We start from the raw sequence: 16985 nt of genomic DNA on the forward strand, positions 1-16985 counted from the left end.
AGGCAATTTGTAATACCCCTAATTTTAAAAGGGACAGTCCTGGAATTTAATAAATTGTTTAAATAGTATTTTTATTTAATTAATTGTTTAAATTGTATTTTATGTAATCAATTGGTTAAATTGCATTTGTTTATTTTTTTTGGTGTGGTTTAATTGTTTTAGGGCATTTAATTATTTATTTGCTTTAATTTAATTATTTTATTTTATTTATCTGAATTTAGGGTTTTATGTTTCTAGTTTAGCCGACACTGTTTTAAACCTAGAATATTCAATGGGCCAAGTTATTTATGGATTAGGGTTAATGTTTAAGTCTATAAATATAATCGCATGTGGGTTTAGGGTTTTAGAAAATTCAATAAAACCTATTTACGTAACAGAGTTCTACAAAGAATAGTGAGATACAGAGAGAGAAAAGAGAGGAGGTTTAGACCAAGGTTGGACCAAGAAGGAGGAATGAGAGGTGTTTTTGGGGTTGAACCAAGGCATTGGAGGAGCAGACTTGCAGTATAGGACACGAACATAGCTTACAGAGACGGTGAATTAGAATTTCAAATCTGAAATTCAAAGGCAAGTTCTGTTCTTCTCTCTCCCGTTAATTCGTGTTCTGTGCAGGACTAGTTGGACTCCAGGGATTTAATAAATGCTAAAACGGTTGTAAATAAACATAATAACATGTTTTGTGCATATAGGAATTTATGTTTAATCTCGTGAATTAATTGTTTTGCATGATCTTACTATTCTGTTTTTGTTTCCTTCTATGGGTTATGATTAAGCTTTAATGGTTGAGATTAGGGATGCGACTTGATGCCTTGTAACTAATCTGGGACTGAGTTTGAACTCTAGAACAAATTTTTAGAACATGATTTAGTTGTACTAAATTAAACTGAAATAAATTTCTGTTGGAACTTGCTTAAAATTGGACAACAGAGGTTTTGTAATCGTAGCTTTAAAGTGTGTTCCAGGCATGTTTTAGTTGAATATCAGTGGTTTAATATGTGCCTAGGACTGAGCTTGAACTTAGAATAAAGTTTTAGAAACACCTCAGAGGCTCTGTAATCACCGGAGCTGGAGAAGATGAAGCTAGAACGGGCAAAAGGCTATTGAAGGGGATTGAGCAGGCTCTAAAAAGCCTTAGAGCCGGCTCAAAGGCAAATGAGCCAGCTCTATCTTTGTTTGGAGCTGGCTCAATGCTAATGGAGTCGGCTCCAAGTGGAAAATTGAGCAAGCTCAATGTTTAATTTGAGCCTGCTCTCTTTTATTGCGCACATATTTGGTTTTAAGGGGTTGTTTGGCTGTGCAGTGTTTTCTGAAGCCGTTTAAAAGCTACTGTGAGATGTAATTAAATGTTAGGGACTTAAATAAATGTTTAAAACATTTAATACCATAATGGTTTAAGGGTAGGAGCAATGAACAGATCAAATAATGGCTATACGTTGCACTGTTTTTGTTAGGTTTATATAACTGGAACTTGGCAAAGTTTTTATATATAATTCAATTATATATAACCCTATATTGTTATTGTGTTATAAGTATGGTAAATTAATTATATTTATCTATACTTAGTTGGATTTAAATTAACATTTAACTTGTTTAATATGTATCAATTTATTGGCTGTTTTGGAGGATTCAAATGTTATGTCTTATTCTAGCTGTTTAAATGATTGGAGCATGATATTTAGGTTCTGTAGTGAATACCTAATATTGATATATGTATGAATTTATACCAATGCATATACTGGAGGATGGTTGTTGATTATATAGTATTGTTTTAATAACTATGCTATGTGGAGAATTTGTATGTACCAGTATGGGACGGTGACATACTAGGTATGGATTAGTCAAACACTAAATCCTACCCAATTTGGATTAAGGTATGGATTAACCCTATGAGTTAAGTCCATCACCTACTTGTGTCATATCAATCAAATAATTGAATGACTTAATATGGTTTCAGGATGGATTTGTTTTACATTTATCAAACCATTTTTCAGATGGTTGATATTTTGTAATAGGAGGACACGGACTTTATATATTTATTATATGTGCCATGGTATGAGCTTGAGTCTCAGGACCCTGGTTAAGGTGCGTATATTGCTTAGGATGGATAGCTGGACAGAGTTGTTGTTCCTTGGCAGGTCTAGATACACATGACCACAGTATGTGCGATTTACATGGTATCTCTATTCAGGTTGAGACAGACCTTTTTGGACTAGTGAGCGTCCTATAGTGTGTACTTATACATATATGGACTACTCTAGATATTGTTGAGTCTTTCTAGTATGTATCTGCGTATCGGATTCCTGTTTGGATTGTAGTAGATCAGGACTTGCATGTGGGCCTGACCCACCCTTATATTTTTCAGGTACTCGTCAGTTCCAGGGTTAGAGTTTGATCGTGTAGAGCAGATACAGACTTCTATTCTACCGACAACGTAGGACTTCTTTCCAGATATTAGATTTGGATTTTATCTTCAGTTTTCTTCCATGCAGTTTGGGATTTTATTAGGGGTCCACTAGAGATGGATTCCCGAGTTGTTAAACTTATGGAGTTTGGATTGTCAAGATTTAAATATTTATATTTGAGGATTTATTTTAGTTTCTTTCAACTTAAATTTTATTTCTTTAATCACTTTTGTATTCCGTGTTCGTTTTAAAATATTAATTGTCTGATATTCCTCGGATTTGGGCTTAGGCCTGATCAACCCGTGTCTCGGATCCGAGGGGTATCACACAATTGCTGTTCTTCCTCCATTTGCTGAAGTCGTAAGAGATCATGCTGCCTACGTGCCGCTTTCCTTCGCTGCTGATTGTTCCATCTGGTTCTAGAGTTAACCATTCTGTTAACACAGAAAGATAGACATCAGTATGCTTTAAACCGAACTGTAAAGGAATACAACGAATCCTAAACTTAAGCTCTAAACAATAGAGTACGCTACGCGACAGTCTTATACGATAGAATCCTAGAGACACTGAATCTGGAGTGCTCTGATACCAACTGTGATACTCCTTAATTATAGAGCCACGGGTAATTAAGTCCGATCATAGATCCGATGGATACCAAACAATTAATATATAAATAAGCATAGATTACTAAAATGAAATAATAATAAAATAATAAGCTGAAAAGAATTCTAATTTTAAAACCCTCAAAAGTCATTATTGTTAAAACCCAATAATCCAAAAACCTCCATTAATTTAACAACTCGGGAATCCATCAAGTGGACCCCAATCAAAATCCCAAACTGAAAATAAAACAATTGAAACAAAATATAAAGCTAAACATGGAAAGTAATCCTACGTAATCAGAGGAATGAGTGTCTGTATCTGCTCTGCACAACCAAGCTCTAACCTTGGAACTGACGAACACCTGAAAAATAAGAGAGTGGGTCAGGCCCACATGCAAGTCCTATCCTACTACGATCTATACAAAAACTCGATACGCAGATACATTCTAGATAGTTCAATAATAACTAGAATAGTCCATCTATGTATAAGTACACACTATAGGACGCTTATTAGTCCAATAGGTCTGTCTCAGCCTGAGTAGAGATACCATGTAAATCGCACATAACGTGGTCATGTGTACCTAGACCTACCAGGGAACAATAACTATATCCAGTTATCCATCCTAGGCGATATACGCACCATAACCATGGTCCTGAGACTCAAGCTCATTCCATGGCACCATAACTATAAATATATAAAGTCCGTATAAGCCTAATACGAAATATCATCTATCTGGTATAGTAGCCTGATATATGTATAACAATCCATTGAGAAACTAAGTAGGTCATTCAATTATTTTATTGACATAACACAAATATGAGTAGGACTTAACCTTTATAGTTAATCCATACCTCAATCCAGATTAGGTAGAACTTAGTATTTGAAATAATCCATCCCTAGTATGCCACCGTCTCATACCGGTGCATATAATCCTCCAACTAGTATAATTGATAAAACAATACTAAGTATTCATCAACCATTCTTCAAAATATGCATCAATATATATTAATACATATATAACGATATTACGCATTTATTATAGAACCTAAAAATCATGTTCCAACTATTTAAATTGCTAAAATAAATCTAAGCATTTAAATCCTCCAAATCGTCCATAAATTGATACAGTTAACAGCAAAAAAATACCAATTTATTCCAAACCAAGCATACTTAATTGCAAGTAATTCACTATACTTATAACTCTTTTTAAATATGATTAAACAGTATTAAATTATATATAACAGAAGCTCCAAGTTCCAGCAACTAATTTAATTAACCAAACAGTGTGCAACCTACAGGTTTTTCCTTAAATTCATTTTGCCTCATTCTTTATTCCAGTTATGAATTAATGTTTTCCCATAATTTTATAGGTCCATGGCAATCACATACCTCATTTAAAGCAGTTTAAACGAAGTAAAAATACTCTGTACAGTCCAAATGCAGCCTTAAAATAGTGAATACACAATTCTGAGCGAGAGTAGGCTTTCACAAATTGAGAGCCTGCTCCATTAACTTGGGAGCCTGCTCCATAACAATGGGAGCCTGCTCTAAGGAGTTAGGAGTCAGCTGCATACTCCTTAGATTAGGCTCCATCAATGAGGGAGCTGGCTCCCTCCTTTTGGGAGTTTTCTCTCGCACTCCCTGAAGCCGTTCCTTGAATCTGCTTCGTCTTCCTCGCCTCTGGCGATCCCCAGGGCCTCTGTAATGTTTTAAATTCTTGTTCTAATATTCATTCAGTGTCCCAGATTATTTATAAGACATCGACATGCATCAACGATCTCAATTAAACAAGGCTTAAAATCAAATACAGCAGCATACAATTAAAAGCTTTAAGAATTCTCAAATCAGTTTAATTCAACGAACCTAATTATAGTTTAAACATGCATTATAGATATGTTTTAGCATTAATTAAACCCATGGAGTCTACCTAGGCATGCGCAGAACATAGGTTTAAGGGAAGAAGTTAGAATAGAGATTTGCCTTTAGATTTTCGTTCAAAACCTTAAACCTCCGTCTTTGAGTTTTCCAGCCACCTCTTAGACTGCCGTTCCATACCTCCGTTGCTCTTGGTTCAACCCAAAAGCACTCAGTCCCGTCCTCCTTGAATCCCTCTGTTTATCTCTCACGTTACACTCTCTATTTCTCTCTGGCTCTCACAACTATCTGTTCGTGGTTTATGTCTTAAACCCTAGACAGACATGATATGATAATATATATATAGGCGTCTCTAAAAACCCTAGTCCACTTATAATTAGAGACTGAAAACCCTAATTAAATTCTAGTCGGCCACAACGTGAAATTTAAAAGAATAATAAAATCCTAATTTAATCTAATTAACTTATTTAAATAATTAAACAATTACTTCATTTAAGGAAAATAATAATATAATTACCATTAATTTAATTAAAGAAAAATCAAAATACAATTAAATAAAATAATTCATTAATTAATTCAAATAAACACAAATCAATAAAATAATACATTTAAATAAAACAATTTATCAATTAATTCACATAAACAGGCAAATAAACAATTAAACAATTAAAAAAACTAATTAAACAATTAAATATATATCATGACTATCCTTTTAAGAATTAGGGGTATTACAAAAGGCACCGATAGTCCACAATTTATTAGGTAAGATACTATACTGATCGCTTCTGCCTAAAACTGTTTGGGTAGACCTAAATGTATGCTCATGTTTCTGGCTCTCTGTCAATGTTCGGTTTATTCGTTTTGCCACCCTATTCTGCTGTGGGGTTCCTTGCACAGTCCTCTCTAATCTGATCCCATTATCAAAATAGAACTTCTTCAACTAAGTGTCTTCATACTCACTACCATTATCTGACCTCAACCTCTTGATCTTCAAACCTGTCTCATTCTCTACCATGGCTTTCCACTTCTTGAACACATTAAATACCTCAGATTTGTGCTTCAAAAAATAAACCCATACCTTCCTCGTGTGGTCATCAATGAAAGTCATGAAGTAGGATTTTTCACTAATGGATGAGATAGTGGCTGTCCCCAAACATCTGTGTGAACTAGCTCAAGTTTTTCCTTTCTGAGATCTCTGCCACTTTTTTTGAAACTGACCCTCTTCTGCTTGCCCATTACACAACTCTCACAGAAGTCAATATCAATTGCCCGTATGCCTAGTAGTTTCTTTTTTGAGTTTATAATCTTGAGCCCCCTTTCATTCATGTGACCCAGTCTCTAGTGCCAAAGGTTGTGATCTTCTCTATTTTCTGTAACTGCTATAGACCCACAAGTATTGGTAGTTGTGTAGAGAGTGCCAGATTTCTTACCACGTGTAATGGTCATAGCACCTCTGGAAACTTTCCATGAGTCTCTATTGAAGGTTATAACAAAACCTTCATCTGACAATTGTCCCACCAAAATCAGATTCTTCCTCAAGTCAGGGATGTGTCTCACATCCTTCAACTTCCAAGCTGACCCATTCAACTTGATTTGCACTTCACCCTTTCCAACGACGCTGCAAGGCCGATCATCACCAAGATACACCTTGCCAAGGTTACTCGATTCATAACTATGAAATAGCTCTTTGTTTGAGGTACCATGAAACGATGCGCCGAAATCTAAAATCGATGCGCTGAAATCTAAAATCGATGACTCCGTCTTACTCTCCAAAGAGCATATCAATGCATCATCTGATTCTTCTGAGACAACGTTTGCATCAGTTTTTCTTTCGGTTCTTTTTTTTGGAAGTCTGCAATCAACACAATAATGTCCATTCTTTCCACAATTCCAACACTCAACATCACCGAGATCTGTGGAATTCCTGAAATTTTGAGACTATGTCCTTCCATTCCTTGACTTGGATCTGCTTTTATTTCTATTACCGTTGCCCTTTTTCTTATTTGAACCCTTGCCTTTGCTTTCAACATTCAATGTCGAACTACTGATAGAAACCCCTGCTGTTTGCTTTATGATTTCTTCAGTTAGAATCATGCTCACAACTTTATCAAACTTCAACTTGGTCTTCCCTACAGAGCTACTGATCGCTGTAACTGTGCCACTTCAACTCTCAAGTAATTGCCCTAGAATTAGCAGTGCTCGGTCCTCATCTTTGAAATCGATATCTACAAACTCTAATTGCCCAACTATCTCGTTGAATGCATTTAGATGTTCGTTGAACTTACTACCTTTGACCATCTTCATGTTGAATAACTTCTTGATCAAGTGCACCTTATTCGCTGCAGAAGGCTGTTCATACATACTAGAAAGGGCTGCCATGAGAGACATCGTCGTCTTCTCGTTCTTGATATTGAAGGCGATTGATTTTGACAACGTCAATCTGACGGTGCCAAGAGCCTTCCTATTAAGTAATTCCCATTCTGCATCATTTGTATCCTCTGGCTTCTCTCCCAAAGGTTGTTACAGATTTTTCTAAAACAAAAGGTCTTCAATTTACATCTTCCAGAAATGAAGTTTGTGTCATCGAACTTCTCGATCATGGATGTAGATGTCATATCTTCTGATGCCGCTACTCCCACTCGAACGGACAGATCTGATCGAAAGACTTTCAGAATTTCGTCAAACACCTTCTGTGCCCTAGGTTCTTAACCAAAGTCTCTGATACCAGTTGTTGGAGTTGCACTGCATAATCAACCGGATTTGATACCTGTTGTTGTGGCGGAAACGTAAAATAAACAACACTGTTCAAGGAATAAACAAGCAATCATGAAGAATAAAAAAATCACATATAAGAACGCAAGATATATATGGTTCACCCAAATCTTAGGGCGACGTCCATGTAGCACACCGAACAAATTCACTATGAAGAAGATAAAGAATTACATTAATGGAGAATTCTCTCTCAATCTCTCTCTAATTTTACACCCACTAAAATCTTATTAGAGTTGATATTTATATAGCCCAAACTTGTCCTACAAGAACTTGTCTTTTGTAGAATCCAAAACCAATAAGGAAGTTAAATTAGATTAGGAAACTGAATTTTCCTTAAACCAATAAGGAAGTTAAAACAGATCAAGAACTGAATTTTCCTTAAAATTCAGAAATGTCAAAGTTTCCATATAATTAAACATTCCTAAAATTAATTATATTTAAAAATCAATAAACAAATTATAAACAAATGCAAAATTCACCGTCTTAACAAAATATTATTGTTAAAAGTAGAACAAAAACAACATGAAAGCCTAAAAGAACAAGGTACGTGAGAGTACTAATTACCCACCAAGAAAAGTGTCGGAGACGAAGCCGCTAAGCAAATAGAGCATGAAGAAGGTGCCAAGAAAGTTGGTGACTGTGTTGGCTGAGCTTCTATTCCCCAGATGTATTGTAGTAGTCAAGTAAGTCACCAAGTTAACAGTTATTCCAAGAGTTGTTAACCTCTCACATGCCTCAATCCCTAAAAAATAGATCAAACTGTGTGAGTTGGTTATTTTATGTGTGTCATTGTGTGTATGTCAATAGACAAAGTGGGGTGAGAGAGAAAGTGAGATTGGAGACCTGGAATCATGGTTGCACTAGTCCAGCCATCGGTGGTGAGTCTCTGGGCTGGACGGCCTTTGTAGTCCCAAGCATTTGCCACGGTTGTGGTCCTCTGTGTTTCACGGAGTACCATTTGTTTTTTTTTTTTTTTGTTTTTTTTTGTTTTTTTTTGTTTTTTTGTTTTTGTCTCTCTCTCTGTATGAGCAGTGTTTGAAGTGTGTGTGTGAGAGAGAGAGAGAGTGTGAGGGAGATCGAGGGGGCTGTATTTGTTGTGGAAGGACTAATACAAGGAGTGTCCTTTTTATTGTTGTTGGTTTGGAGCTCAATGAACCCCCATTTGGCGATATTTTGGACCTTAATAAGAATAAAACACTTGTAATTAAGTTTACTAGCTAAGTTTGCAAAAGAATATAATCATAAACAAGTATCACGATCATTTTCTATGTGTTTTTGGTTACGTGTATGTTCCGTGCATTTAAATCGATAATGCTGTAATTTAAATCGTTATGGTGTCAACATCAAATCTATCGGCGTAAAAGTGTTATTAACCAGTCATTAGCTTAATGATATAATTTCTCTACTTTCAAATAGGAGGGTAACGGGTTCAAGTTTCAGTGTGGACAACGCATGTGCGAGTATTTATCTTTTTTTTAAAAAAAAAGACCTACATAAAGGTGTTAAAATTTTAATTTAATAATGTTGTAACGTTATAATATGATATAATATATTGCATAAATGTTGCATCTTTGATGTAATTGTATTGTTTAAGTATTAAATTGTTGTTGCATAATTTGCATCCCGTGATGTAGTATGTGGCTTTTGATGAAAATGTAATAGTGCGTAGAATGACACACAATGGAATAAGTTGGATAGGAGAGGATCTAGGTCCCATGTTACGTGATGAAGCCGCCGAACAAACAGAGCATGAAGGAGGTGCCAAAGAAGTTGGTAACTGTGTTGGCCAAGGAAGCATTCCCCCTAGATGCATTGTAGCAGTCAAGTAAGTCACCAAATTAATAGCTATTCCAAGAGTTGTTAAACTACCTCTCACATGCCTCAATCCTTGAAAAAAAGATCGAGCTAACTGTGTGAGTTGGTTTTTTTGTGTGTGTCATTGTGTGTGTGTCAATAGACAAAGTGGGGTAGAGAGAGAGATTGGAGACCTAGAATCATGGCTGCACTGGTCCAGCCACCGGTGGTGAGTCTTTGGGCCGGATGGCCTTTGTAGTCCCTGGCATCTGGGAGGGTCTTGGTCCCTTGTTTTTCAGGGAGTGCCATTTGTTGATTTGTTATTTCTTTGTGTGAAATGTGTTTGATATGGTATGAGAGAGAGAGAGAGAGAGGGAAGGGAAGAGGGAGAGAGAGAGAGAGGGGCTATACTAATTGTGGCAGAACTAATAGGGCAATGCTTGGATCCTGCCGTATTAGGAAAAGTTTTGTCCTGCAATCTGACGTGGCCCTATCAAAATTTGACACCTATCATAATATGATATAACATTAAAAAAATGAGCAATTTGGATCAACCCGGGTACCCGATAGAATTCGAAACCCATGTTTTTCTCTCTTTCTCTCTCTTCTTGGCTTCCCCTTTCAGAAACCCTAAATCTCAATCCAACTCCAACTTTCAGAACTCTAAAAATGGTGGTCAAAGCTCAAGCAACCACCTTTGCTTTAGGGTTCGTTCAGAGAGCAATAGATTTGGCCCAATCTCTGCCTCCCTCTTGCAAATCCGCTCTCTTCTGCAATCTCGCGATCTTCGTTGTGGGTTCTTCGCTTCTCGTATCTTGGTTGTCTTTCTCCGGCATTGGGATCGTCTTCTTGCTTGGCACTCTCACATGGTGAGCTTTTGGGCCCTCTGGGTTTATTCTCGTCGCCACCTATTTCTATCATTGTAAGTCATAGAATCTGATTATTTTCTTCTGTATGCTATACATTTGTTTTGAAGTTGTTTATGGGTTTTAACTGAGAATTTCCATTGGCGATTTAGGCACTCTTTCATTATAGCGCAGGGCTCAGGTCCCTGTTGGGATGCAAGATTGCAAGTGTCTGTGTTGTTAATTATCAAAAAGAAAAAGGAAATTAAGTTTTTTTTTCGGAAGTTTGTGGATTTAAAATATATATTCGAACGGTTAAAAAAAATGATTGAATTTCTGATCAGTGAATGGGGGCCAATGATTTTGGATATGATTAAATCTGTTAGGAAATGGCGGCGACAAAGGTGAAAATGCCTCAAAAGGAGGCTCAAGGGATTGCTGAGAAAAAGAAAGGAAAAAGAAAAGGACCAGGAAGCCAATAAGAGAGAAAGAGAGAAAAAATGGGTTCCCAATTGGATTCTATCCGGGTATCCGGTTGATCCAAATTGCTCATTTTTTAATGTTATATCAAAGGATTTGGATCCTCTAAGTTAAATATTCTCTAAGTTATCGTAAGTTGAATTCTCTACCAAATAACAGGTAACATTAAAAACCTATCTACTGCTGGTATTAAACTACGTCAACTAATTTAAAGAAACTTAAAAAGCACCGTTTTGAAATAAGGAAAATTTATTAAAATTTAAAATTGTACCGTTTTGAATTAAGGAAAATTTACCATACTCTAACGACGTTTAACATCGTTATCTCTCCCTCATCTTTTCCAAAGATCCTCCATCTCCTCCTCTTTTTATTCATATCTGAAATAAGTCGTGTCTTTGTGTTTTTTTTAGATAGTAACAAATTTTAGATATATTTTTTTTCTAGTTAGTACTCACACAACCCGATTCCAAAGGATTGTTTACATGAAATTATTAGATTTTAGATTTTTTTATTATTTTATTTTTTAATTTGGGTAATACAATAAAAAGGTAATTGATCCATTAAAGCAGAATTTAACTCAATCATAGACATTGTTAATATCACTACAAAGAGTATTTTGGAGCAGTACGGTTAGATCAAGATATCATCCATTTATATTGTCAATTTGTATGGTTTTTATATACTCTCTCTTTGCCCTAAAATGCATTTGTATGGTTTTTTGTTTAGAGATCGTGTCCTTGTTCTTTGTAATTAAATTATTCAATTAGAGAGACACTAATGGAATGAAATAAATTAGACAAGAAAAACAAAAATAAGAATAACAAAAGAAGCCATCGATGAGATAATTGTAGTCTGGAAATATTTTCCTAATCGACATCATATTTTCCGATCGTTTATCCTCACATCGATGGCTTCAAAAATTATTCCAGAAAGAATTAAACTAAAAAAAAAAACTTAAAAACCCATACAAATGCATTTTACACTTTACCTTTTCTAGTCTTCTTCTTTACTCACACAGTTTAAAATCTGTTTTGTTGAACAAGAAATTAAGGAGAACAATGGATCGCTTTTGGACTTTGACGACTTATCTTCGCTCACTAGCTGGGTAATTTCTTACATTACATGTTTTTCATTTTGTTCAAAATTCAATTTTCATTTTCAATTTTGTGCAGTGGGTGGGTAATCTTTCTGATTTTGTTTCTCTGTTATCAATACATGCAGGCCTTTGATTATGCTACTCTATACCTATTGTAAGTGAAAACACATTATATATACTTATATATTTGTGTTGTTATATATTTTCAGTTTTTTCTTTTGTTTTTCATTGATCCAAATAAAACGTAATATTGTGGGGATATATATATATATATAATTTGATTTCAGGTTTGTTACTATTTAAAAGAGAAACAAAGACGGTTCAGATATAAATAAAAAAAAGGAGCGAGAGGAAGGATCTTATTCGAAAAAGATGAAGGAGAGATAACGACTTGGTAAATTTTTTTATATTTTACAACGGTGCAGTTTTATAAGTTTCTTTAAATTAAATGACGTAGTTTAAAAGCAGTAGATAGATTTTTAATGTTAGGTGTCATTCGGTTCGGTAAAGAATTTAACTTACAATAACTTAAAAAATATTTAATTTAGAGAATTCAAGTCCTATACCAAATTATGACAGGTGTCAAATTTTGATAGGACCACGTCAGATTGTAGGACAAGTTTTATCCTCACAGGGCAGATCCAAGCAATACCCGAACTAATATGCTTATATACACAAGGCGTTGTCCTTTTTATTATTGCTGTTGGTTTGGAGCTTAGTGACCTCACTTTGCCATAATTTAGACCCTAATAATAATAGAACGTTGATTTACAAATTACAATTGACACCTGTAAGTTAACTGGCTAAGTTTGCAAAATAATATAAAATGAACAATAATTAGGAGTCTCTTGTGTGTCTTCTTGGTCCCGTGTTTGTCATGTGCATTTAAATCAATATTGTAATATAGTAATTTTAAATATGTTAAAAATTATATCTATAATTTGACTCGATGATTGTGTCAGATTTATTGAATCTTCATTATAGGTTAATATTTAAACTTTTGTTTAGGAATTTGATTTTTATTCTGATTTAATTTTTATTCTCTTTTCATATTTGTAATCTTCCTCTTATATATAATGATGGTTAGACTCTCAAATTGAGTATGTCAATTTTATTAATTTAGTTTTTAGTATCAAAGAAAAAAATTTATACTAGGTTCTTTTTTTTAAAAAACATAACCCATCTTTCTCACTAGAAACAAGACCTATTGAATTAATATGTCTTTAATTATTTATAAAATGTTGACCACTCGATAAAAGTGTTTTTGGTGATGAGATCCTAGTTTAGTGAATTTTTAAGTTATGAAGTGTTTTTTTTTTGGCAGCTCACAATATGTATCAATAAGTAGTTATATCGACTAGTAGATTTTTAATTTGTTGTGAAGTGAACTATGGAATTTTTCGTGATATATGCCTTTTTTTTGTAATGTAATCCTTTGTCGTTTAATTCAATGATTAAGAAAAATGTGTTTTGGAATGTAATACTTTTGTCTGTTGTTTAATTCAATGACTGAAATAGAAAGAGCTAACATATTGCCTCAAAAACTACATCCATGTCCTGCTGTTGTCAAGAATAACAATTATGGATCTTAATTAAAAATGCTACATGCCAATTAATTTAGGCCTCGGACATATTCCCACTTTGATTATATCCATCAGTTATATATATATATATATATATATATATATATAATCAGAATAAATATAAAATATGTGCAATTACTCACAAATCACTTTAATTATTTAAATTCAGATGAAAATAAAATTTAATACGTTGTGAGATTATGAGTTATTGAATGGGTTATTATGTGGGTGAGAGATCCATCTGGATGAGTGGTCACATTCTTAAGTTATTACTATCTACATCCCATATTAATTGTCCATTTCGAAAACTTTGACTTACTGTCACTTTTTATTTTTAAGTTATTTGAGGTTATTTTTAGTTATATTCATTTTATATATTTATATACTATCTATATTCTATATTAGATGTCTATTTCGATAATTTTGACTCTAATATGAGACGGAGGCTAAGTCACATAAAACAAGAGCGGAAGAGTGAGAACGACGTAATTAAGTCATAAATAGTGAAAATTTAAGCCAAAGCGCGCGCGGAACATAAGAGTCGGAACGTAAGAGCGACACCTATTGAAAATGATTATATGACTTAGAACGGAGGTAGCATAATTTATAAATGTAATTACAATGGCCTTACCGGCCTATATATATATATATATATATATATATATATATGATGAAATTTGGATCCCCATGAATGTTCACATGAAGAGAAGCTTATGGTGGAGCAACAAAAGGACAAGTATACACATACATATACACCAGTTGTAGCAGATAATAAGGTGCATGGGTCGATTTCTTAGGGTGGGCCATTTTATAATTGATCAGAATTTCATCATGAATTCCAATACTCCCACTCACCAAGGAATTAATCACTCACCGGTATCGTACATATCTTGAAGGAATCAGCCTTTTGAACCACCGTTGAATTTTGTGATACACGTATGTTCAACGTGTCCAATGTATTTTTTCAGGTAGAGAAATTATTAGATGGTTGACCATTAATATTTGGTGAATCCATTCGATACAAATTTTACGGTTAAAAAAATGATTCGTAAGAATATATTATGATATTATAAAAAAAAATTGAAAAAGGGCATGAATTAAATTAATTTATCTAATAATTTCTCAGTTCCCTTATAGGTGTAACCTGTGTGTGTTATTTGTTGGGACAATTTTTTCTTTCTTTCTTTTTTTTTTTTTTTTTTAAAATATTTTTTTAATTTGTTTTATATATCTCAGTCTATAATACTCTTGTCGTTACATGTGTAGGTGTTTGGCCTAAAGCATTATTCACCTGCAGGTGTGCCAAGACTATGATCAGTCCCAATTTGTAGCTAAGCTCGAGATATGCAAATTAGGCAAACAAATATTCCTAATGTTATAGCCACTTAATTGGGCTATAAACTTGACCTTCCTGACTTCAGCGATTGTGGAAAGCAGAAATGACCCTTTCATGATTTTTTTAACATTTCGGCTGATTTGAGAAGAATTGTTTTTTATATTTTTGCGTGATACTGAGAGAGAGAGACCTTACAACAATGCAAAGAAAAATAACTCTTTGGTCATTAACCATTACAGTAGATGAAGTTTGATTAGAAGATGTGGTCGCTTTCAATTCTTTGGTCCTAATTAAGTACAATCTACCCTTAATCCAATCGAAAAGTAAATGCTTAGTTTAACAACTACAACTGGTAAAGAAACATGAAGTTTAAACACTACAACATTAATGTAATACAGTAGTAAATGCAACGAAGATAAGCTGTCATGAGCTCGTGTAGATAAGAAAGCTGAGCCTTTATAGGGTAATTTAACTGTCGTATTTAATGCAAAATATTGAGTGCTACCTTTAACTTGATAACTTGTCACCTGCTCCGTTGTCTTCTTATTATATGCACTCAAAGTACCTTGCTAATTGGACTTGCCACTTCCCTAACCTCAGCATGCTTAAATGCTGGAATGGACAAAGTCAATGATTAAAGTTATAAGGCAGGTTAAAGTTATACTTAATTTTGGTGATTGAGCATGCCTTGGCCTCATGCAGATTAGCTCATAACCTTAGCCTTGAGCTAATTAGCTAATAGCCTTAGCCTCAGTGTTAAAGACTTGATACCCCACTCCGACACTATACAACTTTGGGCTGCAAATTCGGTCAACCTGTATGTATAGGCCTCATGTATATTTAGTTTAAATAATTCACTATAATAAATATGGGTTCAGATTTATTGTTTTTACTCTCAATTATCATGGCGTAATCTCCTCTCTAGTAAAGAGGTTGAGTGGTGAATCTCTCTATTAGCGGGTAATATTGTGAGTATGTGAATTTGTTTGAAGTTTGGTAAAAAAGAAAACATTTGCATCAAGATGGATCACAAGAAAATTAGTACTAGTGTCCCTTCTTAAAAATCTAACTTTTTAATATAATAATTTTTTATTGTATTAATAGTGAATAAATTATCAAATTTATTTTTAATGGGTCATAGTGATATGATGTTTACAAGTGCAATATAAAAAGGTTAAATTGATTATATTATTAAAAAATAATACATTAATTACAATTGTTAATGGACACTTAGTTTGAGATTTATGGAATATATGAATACATGCCCGCAGTACTATTGGATTCTTAGATTTTGTTTAAATTGCCAAGAACTTGAATCTAAATATCTGGTACTTCGATGGAGACTTCGTATTCTATATATATATATATGTATATAGCAGTATTTGTTACTTTAACTTGCATCTGCGTATTACTATTAATATTTTATAGAGGACAGTTCAAATATCAAATTAAGTCACTTGGGACCCATTAATTCGTCCATATGTTCAAGTTTAGTGGCATTATTGAGATATGTCCCTTTCAAAAGAAAAGGGTCCTTTTTATATGGTTCAAAATTCTTTTTTGACTGAGCGGAACACAAGTTAACTCATTTTGTTTGCCTAAAAATTTGTCATGTTTGTTATTTTCAAAATGAAAATGGTGTTTCGTGCAATTAAAGAAAAAGGAGAAAAAATTTTGTTTTGTGCAATTAAAGAAAAAGGAAAAATTTTTTTACATCGAATAATTACAGTGAATTGTCAATTATATTCTTTTAATTGATCAATTTTATAACAAATAAAGGAGTAAAGCCTCTTACTTAGTTATACTTGGTATAAATAATTGATTAAAAATTATTCGATTAAATAATTCACTGCAAGTGTTGGGTGTGAGTATCATTACTTAAAGAAAAAATAATTAGAAATCAGCCAAAAGAAATTAATGAGGATTATATAAAGATTTTTTTTTCTTTTTGTCCCTTTTTACATGAAACTCACGCACCCACTTTACGCTCGCCGTAAACCTTAATCTTTTTTCACACACCCCACTTTGAAAACTCAAAATTTCATCATTTAAAGAGATACGTTAACCTCAACCTCAAATTATGAAAAAATATCACTCAACATTAATTATTAAGAATAGACTTGTTTAATAAATTTTGTCTTTTATGCTCGGCACTTTGAGTGGTGTGGCATGACTCTCTCTTAAAAAGAAAAGGATATT

The 16985-nt window shown here is 33.8% G+C and overlaps 1 pseudogene; it reads right to left on the reverse strand.

The window, feature by feature from the left end:
- Positions 1–12103, reverse strand: part of LOC132305388 (protein NRT1/ PTR FAMILY 6.3-like) — a 48427-nt pseudogene extending 36324 nt beyond the window's left edge.
- Between the last annotated feature and the right edge of the window lie 4882 nt (positions 12104–16985).

This window comes from Cornus florida, unplaced genomic scaffold (genome assembly GCF_030987335.1).
Source record: "Cornus florida cultivar Cherokee Brave unplaced genomic scaffold, ASM3098733v1 CherokeeBrave_3.0.0_Hap2_Chr04, whole genome shotgun sequence".
Lineage (NCBI taxonomy): Eukaryota > Viridiplantae > Streptophyta > Magnoliopsida > Cornales > Cornaceae > Cornus > Cornus florida.